This window comes from Oryctolagus cuniculus, chromosome 10 (genome assembly GCF_964237555.1).
Source record: "Oryctolagus cuniculus chromosome 10, mOryCun1.1, whole genome shotgun sequence".
Taxonomy (NCBI): domain Eukaryota; kingdom Metazoa; phylum Chordata; class Mammalia; order Lagomorpha; family Leporidae; genus Oryctolagus; species Oryctolagus cuniculus.
In genome coordinates this window covers 34330852-34348143 of record NC_091441.1, presented here as the reverse complement: position 1 = coordinate 34348143, position 17292 = coordinate 34330852, and the positions used below count along the sequence as shown (strand labels likewise).

The 17292-nt window shown below is 37.0% G+C and overlaps 1 protein-coding gene and 1 non-coding gene across 5 annotated transcripts in view; one reads left to right on the top strand and one right to left on the bottom strand.

Annotated features, from left to right (window-relative positions):
• Window positions 1-17292, bottom strand: part of RIT2 (Ras like without CAAX 2) — a 349849-nt gene that overhangs the window by 235619 nt on the left and 96938 nt on the right.
• On the top strand, window positions 14891-14997 carry LOC127492521 (U6 spliceosomal RNA). The gene has a single exon (XR_007922036.1). It is a non-coding gene; the product is annotated as a U6 spliceosomal RNA (small nuclear RNA).

Sequence of the window (17292 nt, the reverse complement as noted above, 5' to 3'; positions counted from 1 at the left end):
CTGTTAGGTTAAATGCTCTTAGATCACAAACTGGAAAACAAAATTTAAAAACATGAAAGTTTCAGAAAAAAGTAGTAGTAAATCTTCAGAAATTAGGCAAAAGTTCATACAAGCATACTCTTTAAATGAAAAAATTGAACTTTGTCAAAAATAACAAAAACCTTTTCTCTAAGAAATACCAGTTAAGAGGATGAAAAGGCCAGCTAAAGAGAAAATATTCAGAAACTACATATCTGACACAATATTAATATTTAACATATATAAAGAACTGTCAAAACTCAACAGCAAAGCAAATAGCAATCAAATAGCCCAATCAAAAAGTTATCAAAACACGTGAAGAGCTAGTTCACCAAGTTCTGTTTGTCAATAGCAAATACGAAAGTGTAAACATTATTGGTCTTCGTAACTGTGTACAACCACATAAAATATCATTACATACTATCAGAATGGCTAAAATTTGGAAAAAAAAAAAAAAGTGACACAAGGCAGGTGTTACAGCACAGCCAGAGTGTAACTTTTTTTTTTTTTTTTTTTTTTTGACAGGCAGAGTGGACAGTGAGAGAGAGAGAGAGAAAGGTCTTCCTTTGCCATTGGTTCACCCTCCAATGGCCGCTGCGGCCAGCGCGCTGCGGCCGGCGCACCACGCTGATCCGATGGCAGGAGGCAGGAGCCAGGTGCTTCTCCTGGTCTCCCATGGGGTGTAGGGCCCAAGCACCTGGGCCATCCTCCACTGCACTCCCTGGCCACAGCAGAGAGCTGGCCTGGAAGAGGGGCAACCGGGACAGAATCCGGCGCCCCAACCGGGACTAGAACCCGGTGTGCCGGCGCCGCTAGGCGGAGGATTAGCCTAGTGAGCCACGCCGCTGGCCCAGAGTGTAACTTTTTTTTAAGAAAGAGTTTATTCAAGGTGGTGATAAATAAACTAAAAGCTTCATAACCTTATTAAAAATCAGTAAAAAGCTAACTGAAACAACAATGTGGTGTATATCCTAACCTGACTGGCAAGTTTAGAGAACTGATAATATTAAATAGTAGAGAGTTTTGGGGCCTATCAGGAAGTTCATATACTACAGTTGAAGTTGAAAATGTTGTAAAAATTTAGAAAACTGTTAGGACGGGGACCAGCACTGTGGCGTAGCGGGTAAAGCCGCCGCCTTCAGTACTGGCATCCTGTATGGGTTCTGATTCTAGTCCTGGCTGCTCCATTTCCAATCCAGCTCTCTGCTGGGGCCTGGAAAGCAGTAGAAGATAGCTGAAGTGCTTAGGCTCCTGCTCCCGCGTGAGAGACTGGAGGAAGCTCCTGGCTCCAGGCTTTGGATCCCTATAGCTCTGGCCATGTGGCCAATTAGGGAGTGAACCAAAGGATGGAAGACCTCTCTCTCTCTTTCTGCCTCCCCTCTCTCTGTGTAACTCCAACTTTCAAATAAATAAATGAATCCTTAAAAAAAAAAAAAAAAAAACTGTTAGGACAATCTACTAAAGAGCTTATCCTATATGTAAGCTGTGTGTTACATTGAATTATTGAACCAACTTTTTCACCACATTAGTGGTATACAAAGTGACTTCAAAGAATTCATTGAAAATCCAGGTCACTTTATTTTCATTTTCCACAACTGTTTTAAAGGTCTTTGGTATATTCCTACCTTTGTCATATCACGACCTCATGGTGAGTGAGTAGAGTGTACTTCTCTACTGTTGATTTTAAGAGTGACGATGTGACTTCCCTAATGGAATGCTGGTTAGTAAGATGTGAGCAGACATGGGAATATACACAAGTGCATTGTGACCCAGGCTCTTTTGAGCTTTCCATTGCCTTAAGAAGAATATTCCCTGGGACACACATTGATTTCACAAGCAGCTTAAATAGCACAATTTACAGATGGGGAGGGTGAATAAATATTATTGTGTTTTTTTTGGTTTTTTAAAAAATTGTATTTACTTATCTATATGAAAGTAACAAATTTCATCTATTTTATATACAGTTTTAAGAATACAATAATACTTTTTACCTGCTTCCCTCCCTCCAATGCTTCTAATATTTATTTCTCCTTCTTCCTTTCTTATTTTAATTTTTACACTGACATACTTTCAATTTAACTTATACTCACAAGCTTAATCCTGCACTACATAAAGAATTCAACAGGTAGTAAGTAGAAAAACCACTTTCCCTCAAGAGTACAGACAAGAGCTGGCAAAACCTGTAACACTTTGCAACAGGCAATTTCACTTATCAGGAATATGTGAACACATAGATGGCTACTTCAAACAGTTTGTAGAAAAATGAATATAAAAGTAGGAGTTTATTTTGATGCAAAAGATTTTGAAATCCATGTGAAAAAAATTCCACCACAATAAGCTCATACTTTGAATTTCATTTTCCCATAAACCTTTTAAAGTGCCCTTGTTCCTTTGCACATGGGTACATGAATGAAACTATTTATATCATCATTATTCATGCTATTACTAACTAGAAAGATCCCAGAGTTTGTCAGTTGTAAGATGTAGAATTAAACTCTGAGGTACTCATACAATGCATTATCTTTGGAGTTTTTGAAAACTACGTTTCACACAATATGGTTCAAATTTAGAACTAGAAGTTTTAGTTAATGAAGTCAGATATAAGAGTACATATTTTATGTTTTCATTAATATGTGAAATGAAATTTATATATAAACTTCTCTATGTTTACTGGAAGGTACAAAATCTTCATCAGGAAGTTTTTGAAAATTTATTTTTTTATGTTACTGCTCTGTATAATTTGTGTATTTTTATTATATTTTATTTTTTAAAAAACTTTTTTAAAACAAACATCATAAATGACTTGACTGTAAGAAACAGAGATAGTATCCAGTTTCGGGTCTTTAGTTGTTCATATTGTTATAGTAACAATATTTTAACAAAATTAACTCATGCCATCCTAAATTTTCAGTGATTGTTCCCTTTTCTCTCAGGTCTCATTATCTCACACAATGACAAGTTCTAGATACTGAGTCTTCTTATTGAATAAATATATTTTGGATAATGGAGATGCACATGGACTACAGGGGTGATGAAATGATATTGAAGGACCTTTCTGGCCACAAAATCCCTCCCATTGGCCTGACTCTTTTCCCCCCAAATTCCACTGCTTCCCTTTCATTCCCTCTGGTTAAGATAAGCCATTTTATTTCCAGGAACTTCCTATTAAAATGCAATAAAACTACAGGAGAGGTAAAATATTAAGCTATTATCAACTACAAACACCTTACCCTGAGATTACTTTTGCACAAAATTAGCTGTCATGGGAGGAAGCAGGAAGCCAGGCCCAAAGGGATGATCAGCAGGATGATAACAGAAGAGTGAGGGGAGGCAGACATTGCAACAGCTGCGGGTGCAGCCAGTGGGAGTGCAATCACTGAACAAAGGAGCTGCAGGGGGTGTTCAGGCTAGTCTTAGGACCAGAAAGGACATTAGGTGGGGACAGTAGCCTGCTGAAGAGCTCTACGTGCTGGATAGCAAACAGTTCATTCTGCCTCCTTCTCAAAACTGACAACAAAATAAAGTGGAATTTTTTATGCCCCAGGTTTGCTGAGTATGGCGTTTTCACAACTGAACATTATGTATATACCAAAGATAAATTTAGCACAGAGGAACATAATACACAGAATTCTTGGCTTTTGTGAAGCTGGACAATCCTTACTTTGTTAGCTTTTCTAAGGGGTTCAGAAATGAAATCTCTTCTACCGTTGGAGCAAGATGGTCTTTGTCTAGGACAAGGGGCTACAGCAGTGTTTCACTATCTTTCCTGTGCATGCAAAGCTCCTGAGGACCTCGTAAGTTTTCATTCAGTGTAGGGCTGGGGCTGGGAGTCTGTTTTTTTGAATAAGTTCCCAGGTCAGTCCCATGCTACTGAACTTAATTAGTACAGCCCAACAGAAAAGTAATAGGAAATACACTGTGGCAGAGAAGCCTCCCAATGCAGAGGAAAAAGAGGTGAGTTGTAAAGGCAAACCGCTTAGCCACCCAGGGACATTATGATAGGGAATTTCCAGCAGGGACTTTCTAGGAACAAAGGAGTAAAAGAACTTTCTGAGAAAAGCCACCTTACAACCTAAGCAATTTTAGTGTAATGATGTGCAGTCTTGTAGTAATTGTGTAGCAGTGCTATAGCTCTAAAACATTCAATCAAGATATGTGTCATCAAATATGTAAAGGGAAATTAAAGTTGTTTGTGACAACGCCCTTCTTTGGTCAGGACCCACACTTCAATCAAAATCTTCTGAGCCTGTTGGCATCAAATAAGCTGCTTCCTGCTGAAAGTCTAGGTTTCTCTCCTCTCTGTCTAAGAATCCAACTACAACATATGCAATTCAAATTTTCTGGTAGCCATATGAAAAGAATAAAAAGAAATTTACGTATTCTATTTCGGAAAGATGGACTTAAAAGATAATGTATATTTTTTCACGAAATCTTGGAAATATTTTTGTTAGTTATTTCACACAATTCATCCAATCTCTCATTTGAGTCCCTTTAAGCAATGCAGAAAATATTAATAACTTATCTTCCATTATTTTTGTAATAATATATTGAAAGCTACTGTGCATTTTAAACTGAGAGAACATCTCAATTTAAGCTGATCACATGTGAAGTACACAACAGTCCATGTAGTTAATGGCTACTGTATTCCCCCAAACAGATCTAGAAAGAGAGAAAGAGGATCAGTTGCTTCCAGTCTTTCAGAGTCATTTGTGTGATTTTTGATTATAGGAGAAAATGGGAATTTTAAATGCAATTGAATGATAATTCTACTTATGCTGCAAACTACTAGCATTCTTCAAGTAACTATTCCACAGTTATTTCCTATATTAGTAAGGTTTCTCAGAGATACAGATTACCAGAAAGCATAGTCTGCATATAGCAGATGCTTGATAATGAGAGTGAGAGCAAGAGAGCAAAAGAGCGAGAGAGTGAGACAGGAAGAGAGAGAGAGCGATGATTGAGGTGATAAGGAACTGGTTCATTTCATAAGGTGACTTACACGTCCCAAGATCTGTAGCTAACAAGCTGGAAATCCATGATGTCTATGGCATAGTTCTGATGTGGATCTGAAGGCCTGAGAGATGAGAACTAACGGTTCAGATTCCAGTGAAAGGACAGAAGTGATCCAATGTCCCAACTGAAGCAGCCGGGTGAGAGGAGTTCCCTCTTACTCTTATTTGACCATGTTTTCAATTGATTGGATGGGGCTCACACACATTAGGAAGGGCAACAGGCTTTACTCAGTCATCAGATCCAAATGTTAATTTCTTCCTGAAACACCCTCTTGGATTCATTCAGGATAATATTTGACTAAATGTCTAGTTACCCCTTGGCCCAATCAAATGATGCATAAAATTAGCTATCACACTTCCACTTAGAAACTGTTAAGCTCCCTCCTGTACTTCTATTAGCTCAAGCACCTTGACCAATCTGTTCTAATTATTTGTCTTAGTCTTAGCTGTTTGAAAGCACATAGCAAATCTGATTCATCTTTATATATTTGTGTATTTGCTAACACTTTTTTAAGAACATGGTAAATGGTCAATAAACTCAGTTTGCTTTCTTCTTCTCACATTGTGTTTCTAGCACTGCCTAATTTTTAGATGCGACGCTTATTAAATTTGTGCAATGCATTGTGAAGTTTCTATAAAATTTCCATTTTAAATATGAAAAAACAAAATAGGTATTAAATTTTATAGTCACAAAGGCAGCAGGAGGTGTTAGAGATACTAAACTAAATTTTTTGTACACTAAAAGATGCTCATATTTTGCTACACTGATTGCTTTTTTAGAAAAATCAAATGAATACAAAGGTTTGCACTGAACATTTGGCATGGTTTTGTAAATGACCAAGTGAATACATAACTACTAAATCTTTATCAAGCTTAAATTAAAACTCAGATATAGTAATTGATAACTGAATCTTTCCTGAAGCCCCATTTAGTAAAAGCAGTAAAAATCAGCTTAGCAGACTAAGTTTGTGGCCACCCAGCATCTTTGGGCCTTACAGGGCATAATTGTGATAGAAGTAACAACTCACTTTCCTAGACTCTTTGCGCTTTTGCACTGAGGTTCTGAGTTTATGATCAAGGTTCTGCCAGTCAGATCTTGCCGACAAAATCCTGAGGCATATGAAGATGCCCGTGCTTTGTGTATTTTTACTTCTGGAGCTATAATCAAATTCAGCAAACACCACTCCCATGCACAGTGACAGCATGGCAGCCTTCCTGCTGGATTGGTGCAACCAAATTGTAATTTAGGCCTAATACAAGATGTGTACCCAAAGAATGCATTTACCTATATGCACACGAGTTTCTGTTTACCTATGTTCTTTCTGATTAATGAAACTAGAGAAGTGACTGCCTATACCACTTGCAGAGGACACATTCTTTTTCTTTAAGCTTCTCTACCATGCATCATTTGGTTTTCTCTTTCTTTCCATGGCAGGAGTTCTCATTTATAGTCTCTATGTCACCTTCAAACATCTGGTCTTCATTTAACTTTCCCCAACTCAGTGGGATAGTGCAGAGCTGTGTACTGGAGCAGAAGACAAGGATACACAGCTGCTGATTAATTTTTATAGTACATTTTTTCCCTCTCCAGTTTCTCTTTCACTTCTGAGACAACACATGCGGAAGGTACCTGTTAAGTCTGGAAGCTGTGTAATTGCTGCATGTTTTCTTCACTGGGGTAGGTGCTATCTGCACATAATCACAATGTGCATCTTTATATCTTGTTCCATCCCTTCCTTTTTCTCTTTCCTTCAATGCTGTGGTTAAGTTTTTGAGAGGCCAAAATAAAGGATGAGAAAGCTTGATTTGAAGTACTTACCTGATTAAAGGTTTACTTTCTTTCACCTTTTTCTGCCGTACTAACACAGCTAATGATATTAATCTTATAAACCTTATATGTCATCATGAATTTCATTTCTTCATTCAAACACTAATTTGAGCACCTTCAAGACATTTTGTTTTGGGGCATAAATTGAATAAAATTAACATCACCATCCTCACACATTTATAACCTAAAGATCCTAAAATATTAAAGATGATAAATATAATTTTGTTAATTCATGATATTCCCTTCAACTCTTGGCAAATAAGCAATTACTCCAAGAGCTACTCAGCTCATAAAGATGAGCAAATATTATCAACAGTTGTAATTTTAATGTCTGAGGTTCATTGATACAGAATTAATTTTCCATAATCTGGCTCTACAATGTATGTGTTAACTCTTTCTTCATCATGTATTTCAGGGGTAAAGGATTTGTGAGTAAAGAAAAACATAAATTATTTTTGTTATTAAAGAAAAACATCAATTTCTCTTCCCACACATTTCCAAAGCCTTAAGGAAAAGTGAATTTATATTTCTTTAGAACACATCTTTGCTGTTACTAAATTCAGAAACTACTTCACTTTAAACTAATTTTCTTTATTTGCCTCTTGGGCTGATCTCTGTTTATGTATGTTTTTCCTTAAACTCTGAACAATAATAAAAATTATATTCTTCACTACTTTGATTAGTTTATGTTAATGTGACATGAATGGGTTCACATCTCAAAGCATATAATTAAATTATGTCCATTTGACACAGTGCGCTTTCCTTTTTTATCAATAATTTTAATGGGTATACATAATACTTCCTGTTCTTATGAGAAGATGGCTAAAAATTGAGAAAAATAATTGTACTAGTAAATTTTTCATTTCTACAAGGAAATAGTTGAGAGAAGCTAACTTCATAATGGATATAGTTCTATTTTGGCTCATTGTTTAGGAAGTTCATGTCATGTGTGGATTTCTTGGTTTTATGAGTAGCCCTGTGATTGATCATTTGAATTCTGTTTCAGGCATTTCATCATTCTTCTTCTTCACATTCTAACTTTGAAGTTTTGTTGTGTTCTTTTGGTGTGTAGTGCTATCATCCTTATTCTTGTTTCTTAAAATTCTTCATTTATTTTTAGGCATTTATGGAGACACTTGTTGGTTTTCTCCTATGGCATCTTTCATCTTTGAACTATGCCTCTGTGGCTTCATAGAATATCTGCACTTTCAATGAATACCCAGAGGTGCATTCTGAGGTTGGCCAGGGAGCTCTGGTCAGTGCTCCAGGGCAGGGCAAATATCCAGGTGACACCCAAGTTGAGTGTGGTAGATCTCCTCTTGTTAACAGAAGAGGGGATGTATTCAACTTTGTTGGTGTGATCACACCCTCACCTGTTCTCTTCCAAGGTGATCATGCCCAGGTGTTAGTCCTCAGTGGGTACATAGTCATCTGTGCTGCTGTATGAACCTCACAAAGGATCTGTGCAGTCCAATGTATGAACACAGATCCCACTGCAGTGACGCACCCCAGGCAATCAGGGAGCTCTGAACCTGTGGAACTCCACACATTGGTTGCCCAGAGACCCAGCTGCACCCTGAGCCTGCTCATGCAGTCACAGAATCCCCACAGTCTCAGTACACAAGGCTCCCACAGTCACAGGGTGCAGAGGATCAGCTCTGCCCCACTAGACTGTCCAGTTTCACAGAGAGGTAGATGTTCCCAGAACCAGTGGCCTGTGGGTGCTCCACCTAGGCGGCTTGGGCACCAGAATCTGTGATATGTTGGGAGGCTGGGGGCACCTCACAGTCCTACATGGGTGTCCAGCCCTCTGTCAATCCAATTCAGGATGCTGAAGAAATTCAAAACATTTTCTTCTATAAGTATCTATCAAAGCAACCTTAAACCATAAAATCAAAGCTGGAGGCATCACAATACCAAATTTCAAGACTTACTACAGGGCTGTTACAATCAATACAATCTAGCATCAGTATAAATAATAGACTTGTGGACCAGTGAAACAGAATAGAAACCCCCCAAATTAACTCATGCATCTGTTATTAACTAATCTTTCAATTAATCTAAAATCACTCCTTGCAAAAAGGACAGTCTCTTCAACAAATGTTGTTGGAGAAACTGGATCTCTACATGCAGAAGTACAAAACAAGACCCTTACCTTTCACCTTATACAAAAATCAACTAACAGTGCATCAAGGACTTAAACCATCAAATTACAAGAGGAAACAAAGGGTAAACATGGCAAGACACTGGCATAGGCAAAGAGTTCTTGGAAAAGACCTCAGACACACAAGCAATAGACAATTAGATTTCATCAACCTAAGAAGTTCCTGCACAGCAAAGGAAATACTCAATAATGTCAAGACAACTGACAAAATGGGAGAAAATATTTGATAACTATACATCTGACAAAAGATTACTATTTGCAATACATAAGGAGCTTAAGAAATGCAACAAAGCAACCAATGGGCAATGGATGTGAACAAGCATTTTTCAAAGGATGAAATACAAATGAGCAAAAGACACATGAAAAAAAAAATCAGGATCACTAGCAATAAGGAAAACACAAGTAAACAACAGAATTATCTGTCATGTCACCCAAGTTAGAATGACTGTCATCCAAAAGTTCAAAAGAAAAAGCATGCTGGTGAGAATGTGGAGAAAAAGTTACCCTAATACACTGTCCGTAGGAATGTAAACAGGCACAATCAATATAAAAGGCAGTATGGAGTTTCTTCAGAAATCTGAAAATAGATCTCCATATGATCCTGCCATCCCACTCCTGGCAATATACTCAAAGGAAATGAAATTAGCATATGAGAGTTACCTGTACCTCCATGTTTATAGCAGCTCAATTCACAGTAGCAATGATATGGAATCAAACTAGATGTTCATAAAGTGATGAATGGAACACTACTCAGCCACAAAAAAGAATGAAATCCCATCTTTTGCAGCAAAATGTATGCAACAGGAGACCATTATGCTTAATGAAGAAAGCTAGTTCCAAAAGACAAATATCATATGTTTTCTCTGATTTTTGGTAGTTAATATACACAGTACAAAGAATTTAATGAATATAAATCAGATTGACATCTTGAGGTCCTTCCTATATTGCTGCTGAATAGTAGTCTTTCTATTTTTTACCTGTTGAACTCTTTATTTTGTGGAGCATTTAGATTATGACTAAAAGTAAATCAATTAAAATGTTATGACAAAATTTTTAAAACAAAGACTAAGGGCAGTGGGAAGTATTATGTTCTTAGGAACTGGCTGCAGCACCTAGCTGAAACCTGAAATGACTGATCCAGTGGAGTAATGAGTAATCTAGACTATTTTATTTCTTTATTTGGCATGGAAATTATGATCCATTATGACATCTACAGTAGGCATTATAATGTTCCTGCCCCTGAAAGATGTTTAAGTTTTAACCCCTGATTACCATAATTATTACATTGTATTGCAAGGGGGAATTGAAGTTGCGGCTGGCTTAGGGTTCATTAATCTTCTGATTTCAAAATAAAGAGATTACTTAGGATTATGTAGGTGTGGCCAATGCAATTGCAAAGGCCTTTGAAGAGGAAAAAAAGGGAGGTAGAAGAGGATAGTTAATATATGACCATGGAAGTAAGGCTCTAGAAGAGAGATGCAATGCCTATGGCATAGAAGTGTGTGTTGAGGGTGTGCATGAAGCAAAAAATGAAGGAAGCCTCTAGGAGTCAAAGGAAAAAGAAAACATGGAAACACAGTCTCAGTGAGAGCATCCAAAAAGAAATGGAGATCTACTGGTTCCTTGATCTTAGCCCATTTTATACTTATGTCAGAGCTCTGACATGCAGAAAGATGTAAAAATAAATCTTTGCTCTCTAAGTCATTGCATTTACGGTCATATGTTAAGAGAGCAATACAAAACTAATTCATCATCCAATTATGACTTTCTTTTTACAAAACAAAAGAACATATATAAAAGGGCAAGCAAATAGAATTCAAGTCAGATTTGAATGATAGATTTGACAATGGTCTTTTTCTTTCTTCTTTTGCGTGTTCATAACTTAACTTTTGTTTTTGAGTGGAAACACAAAGATCTGTACTTGCTTAAGAACAATCATCAAAGTTGATTTGTGTTATCCCTTCAGAAGAAAACATATTAAGAATGAGTCTCACATAGTTTTCTTACTCTAGTAAAAGTTCATTGAATCAAAAATAAGTGTCTTCAGTGCTAACCACATCTGCTACTTGACTTCCATTTCATTGAACTTGGTGTCAAAGAATGTAATAATTAGAAAGGAATAGAGTTACACTCCTTTGACAGCCTGTTCTGCTCAACCAGCTAGTAAATTAATGTCTTGAGATTAAAATGTTTGACATTTTGATGCTGGAACTCTGATCCTCTCCACTTTACCATTCTTAATTCTTTCTTATTCCTCAGTGACACATGCATACATATTGCTGCTACTTCATATTAAACTACCAACTTTCAAAATAATGGTTATTACGATCTAGAATACTATTGTTTACACCCAACCTTGAAAGAACAAAGCATCTTAATTCCTATATCATCCAAAATATTCAGTATAGGATCTTTCTCTGCCTCCTCTATGCCTCACGGAATAGACTCAGCTAGCAAGAGCAGCAATCATGTCCTTGAAGCATCCTGTGGAGATTACTATCTTGGTTAGTATTGAGATCTTTTCAGTCTAAAATGGTGTTTCTATGAAAATGTCATTCATTTTATGATACTGTTTATAAATATTGCATTGAGAGTGAAGAATGCTAAGGAATAAGATCTGTGAATAGTTCTACTTATCAAAGAGTTTCAGGCTTTTTGTTTGTAAGAGTGGCTCAACATGACTATCACGGACAGTCACACTGTCAGCAGGTCAGCTTTCTCTGCTCTGCTTAGAGTAGGTTAGCTCATTCACAACTGTAGTTGTGTAGAAGCATGGCCAGCAATTCTTGAATTCCAATATGTTAGAGTAGTTCTAATTATCTCAAGGGGTGCTATAAACATTTAAAAATAATTTACAGTAGCATTTTATTTTTAGTTAGCATAAGTCACATAACCGAACTCTCCAATAAGCAGATTGAAATCTGCTGGGAGAACTCAATGCTTCCGTTGTGCCCCATGCTTTCTGGGAAGTACAATTAGCCCATAGTGCTGACTCTGGACTTTACTCCCTTACAGATTTTCCTTCTGGAATGAATGATAATATATCAATTCTGCCACATACTTCTCTTCCAGGGTTCAGATTAAGTACCTCCTTCTCCTCTATAACATCATTACCTAGAATGAACTAACAGTTGCCCTTTACTACTCATACTCACTGATTGTCCTTTACCGTATGATTTTTCCACATTTTGCTTTCTATTGTAATAATTTGTGTTGTGTATTATCTTCCTATTATGTTGTTAAATCTGCAGGTACTATGCTTTGCTCATGTTTGCATATCTCCTGAGCATTTAACATATTGCCAGGTTAGCAGAATCAGTCTTTCTTTCTTTCTTTCTTTCTTTCTTTCTTTCTTTCTTTCTTTTTCTTTTTCTCTCTCGCTCTTTCTTTCTTTCCTTCTTTCTTCCTAAGATTTACCCATTTATTTAAAAAGCAAAGTTACAGAGGGAGAGGAGAGACAGAGAGAGGTAGATATCTTTCATGCACTGGCCCACTCCCTAAATGACTGAGCCAGGCCTGAGCTAGGCCAAAACAAGCAGCTTGGAGCTCCATCCAGATCTTCCATATGGGTGTGGGGACCCAAGAACTTTGGCTATCCACTGCTGGTTTTCCAAGTGCATTAGTAGAGAGCTGGATCAGAAGTGGAGTGGCTGGGACTAGAACCAGCATTCATATAGTATGTTGACACTGTAGCTGGTGGCTTAACCAGCTGTGCCACAGCACTTGCCTTGGTTAGCATAATCTTAACCATGCTACAAGAGTTCAAGAAGAAGAATTGTAATTTTAGAACATTTTCATGTGTATGCTCTAAGACTTCTTAGCTCTGAGCCTTTTAACAAACCATTGCAGACCTTCGAGACTTACCCTCCTTATAAAGTGATTTCTGCTAGAACACTTGTTTACTAAATGTAAATACATCCCAACGTGATTAGTATATTAGGTGGGAATTTGAGTGTAAGTTAATTTTATATTATTTTTGCACACCTTAGCTCTAGAAAAACATACAAAGGAATCAGAAAACTACACTTACACAAACTGAGTAGAATAGACATAGTAAACCCATATGCACACAAATGTACCTCAACATTAACCAGCTAAGTTTATCATATATTATAACACTCTCTTATCCACATCTGGTATTACAAATTTTTGTCCAGTTTCCTTGAAACTTTTGTTTTACAGCTTTGTCTTGGCCTTTGCTGTTCATATTTCTTATAACTTAAATGTAGACATGATGTCTGAATTTGCTGCTACACCTTTTATCTACAAAGATGATAACCACTCACAGAGAAAGGTAGAGTAGAATTCAGAAGATAATTGTACCCAAAATCCTCTCTTAGTTATCATATAATTTCTGGATTTCATGTCTCCAGACTTCTGAGAGAAGAGACCAATCCTCCTTTCCTGATTGAACTCTGTTTTGTGGGTCTCTGTTATTTGAATCTATATACATTATAATAGGTTGCACACTGAAGAGTAGCTTCTGTGTTCTGTAGGGCTCAGAAATGTTCTGATCAGCATCCATCCTTCCACCACAATTCACTTGGCATAGTAGAGTGTATAGTTTATAAGTTCTCTGTGCACTTTCCAAGGCTATAGAGAAATAAAAAATTTTCTTGTTGAAACTGAATATTGGGTAATCTTCCTCAGGAGAGAGGGAGAACTATGTGGAACAACTGAGTCAGAGAAAATATAGTAATAGAGATTGTGATTATTACAATGATATCACTCCTCAACTCTTCATCTCTAATGCTTTAGATATTTCTATCTCATTTTATTCAACTTTGTTTCAAAAACCTGTGCTGATTGCATAATCAAAACTTGAGAATTTAAAATTTGATCACAAAATAAATATTTTTATATTACTATAAAGTTGGTTCACAAAAATAGACTGAATACAGGTTATTAATAAAAAATAACAAATGAGAGTTTCTTTCTGTGTCTACATATGCAAGAAGTTGTTTACAAAGGGACTATTTTAAATATCTACAATGAATACTTTCATTACTACTGGGACTAGAAAACCATATCTGCAGATGGTGAGCTAATGTGTCTGAAGACATTTTTGTGAAAATATACTATTAACTAATATATTTTTTAAAGTCCTTTTTTGCTTTCATCTTCTTGAAAGGCAGAGTGACAGAGAAGAACAGAGAAAAAGAGAGGAGAGAGACAGAGAAAGGTACAGTGAGAGAGAGAAAGAGAGACATATCTTCCATTCGCTGGTTAATTCCCTAGGTGGTTGCCACAGGAAGAGCTGGGCCAGGCTGAAGCCAGGAGCCAGACACTTCATCTAGGTCTCCCATGTAGGGGACAGGGCCCAAGCACTTGAGCCATCATCTGCTGCCTCTTTGGATGCATTAGCAGGGAGCTAGATCAGAAACCGTGTGGCTGTGACTCAAACCAGCATTCTAGTGTAAGACATTAGCAGTATCTTAACCCAAGTAGTGGTTTAACCTATTATGCCACAGTGCCTGCCCCAAACACATCCATTTTCTTTGCTAAGAGATCAATTGCATTACTTTATTATAAACCTCTTGTTGAAACTTCCTGGCAATTGTGTAAGGTGAAACCAATTAGTAGAAGTCAAAGGTGGATTTGGGGAAGATAGTAGGGACATATATTTTTGAATCTCCCTCAATTCCCCTGTTAAAAAATAAAGAAGTACTCTCTAAAACCATTACTTAAATGAAAAACTATCCAATAAACTGCAAAATGTGAACGGCCTGGAGACATCTTACTGAAAGGTACAGGTCATGGGGGGTCAGTACCCAAACAAGAGAACACAGTCGTGAACAGCATGAAGACTAATGGATCTGAGGACTAGGACTTACTCAAACATCAGAAAGCAAGTTAAGAACAGCAGCTGTGCTTGCTTTTGCAGCACATATACTAAAATTGGAATGATACAGAGAAGATTAGCATGGCCCCTGCACAAGGATGACATGCAAATTCATGAAGCATTCCATATTTTTACTATGACTTTCAAATAAATAAATAAATCTTAAAAGAACAGCCGCTGCTACTGCTACTGCTACTGCTACTGCTACTGCTACTGCTACTGGAGGGGATTTGTTCACTTCAAAAAGTCCTCTGTAAGTGAAAAGGTCCTGGGGCAGATTGCTCTCCAAGTACTTTCAAAACTCCATACAGGTCTCCCAAATGGGTGGCAGGTGCCCAAATACTTGAGCTATCATCTGCTGCCTTCCTAGGCACAATAGCAGGAAGCCGGATCTGAAGCAGAGCAGCCAGGACTGGGACTGGCATGCTGATATGGAAACGCAGCCTTAAAGTTGCTTTTGTCTAAAGATCAAGAAAATTAAGTTCATATAAAAAGGTGTAACAGAATTGAAGCCAGTTTCCATACAGCTACCAGTGAGAAAAATAAAAAAAGAATAAGAAGCAAAATAATATCCCTATAGACAAGAAAATTATGCTACAAAGCTAGCTCAACAGACATCTGGAAATGTTATCAAACATTTTTAACTGAGATAAACTAGATTCAAAACATAATGTGAGATATTAAATAATATAAATCAAAATTAAAACACTCAAGTATAAGGGGACACAATTTATATATGCGTGGAACAAAACATCTTATAATACCCCGGAAATATGTATAATTTTTATATCAGTTACATGTTTTTAAATAAAAAATTAAAGTAAGGTAATAGAACTTAGGAAAGAACAAATCATGTCAGAAATAGTGGCTTACATAGAAAGATAAAACAAGTGAGTCAAACCAATTGTGAGGTCTTGAGATTGTGGAAGACAAAACCAGAAAACTTCTAAGAAGGAAAGAAATTAAAAATTGAAAGTGGTTCAAGACAAGTACAGATATATGTCAGGCAAATAATTTTCAAAACACTAATAATAGAAACCTCCAAAGAAGAACAGCCCTGCAAAAGAAGCAGCAAATATTAAAAACTATAATTCAAGATGGTTTCCTGGAATTAAAAACTTGACTGAAATTGCATAGTAAAAATATATATTGTACACTCAAGAAAATCATCCCTGAACCACCAATTCAAATTCAATGCTTCATAAAACCGTTGAACTTAATAGAGAAATGAATGTTCTTTGATCATCAAGGCAAAAAGAAGAAATAATAAATAACAGAAGAAAAATTTAATTGTCCTCAATTCTTCATTAGAAGAAAACAAAGTAATATATTTAAGGTACTCAAGGAAAAAAAATGTGAAGCAATGATTTTGAATCATGCAAACTAATTTTGAAGTATAAATAGACCAAATATCATCAACATGCAAGTACTTAGGAATATTTTTGTAAATTATTCCCTTTCTTAATTATAGATTGAAGAAGAAACTTCAGATGACCAAAACAACTAGAGATATTGACATAAACGTTGATAAGCCCTAAATTTATATTTATAGGAAGAATTAAGACTATCCAAGAGAGGATATGTAATGGTTACACGCTCTGACAAATAAAAAAGAAAAAAATAATGGAAACAGCATATGCAAAGTTATACTTTAAAAAAATTATGTATTTTCATCTACTGGAAGAGCAGAGCAAATGACAGAGATAGATGGATGGATGGAGATAGGGAGAGAGATCCAGAGAGAGAGACAACCTTCCATCATTTTGTTCACTCCCCAAACTCCTGTCACAGGAGCTCCGAACTCTTTTTAAGTCTTTCATGTGGGAAGCAAAGAAGAAGCATTTGAGCCTTCCAAGAGGCTGCTTTACCTGCTGTGCTACACTGCCTGTTCCAAAGTTTTACATTTTAACTTTCAGCAATCATATTATCCAGTCCTTTCTCCATCAAAAGTCTGAGAACACTAATGTCTCAGTCTTACGTAGTGTGAAATTATCATTTTGCGTTAAGACAAATTAAAGTTTTATCAAAATGGTTGTGTTCCAGTTTGTTGTGGAAAGTGAACGAGATAAGCCAAGGACATATTGCTACACCTATCAGATAAGAAGAAAGCTGTCAATGACTGTAAGAGTTGTATTCTAAGGATTCAACAGTCAACTGAAAAGACTGACACTGGAGTAAGATGGGAAAGGGTGGACATCATAAAGGACAATGACTGCGGGCCGGCGCCGTGGCTCACTAGGCTAATCCTCTGCCTTGCGGCGCCGAAACACCGGGTTCTAGTCCCGGTCGGGGCACCGGATTCTGTCCCGGTTGCCCCTCTTCCAGGCCAGCTCTCTGCTGTGGCCAGGGAGTGCAGTGGAGGATGGCCCAAGTCCTTGGGTCCTGCACCCCATGGGAGACCGGGATAAGTACCTGGCTCCTGCCATCA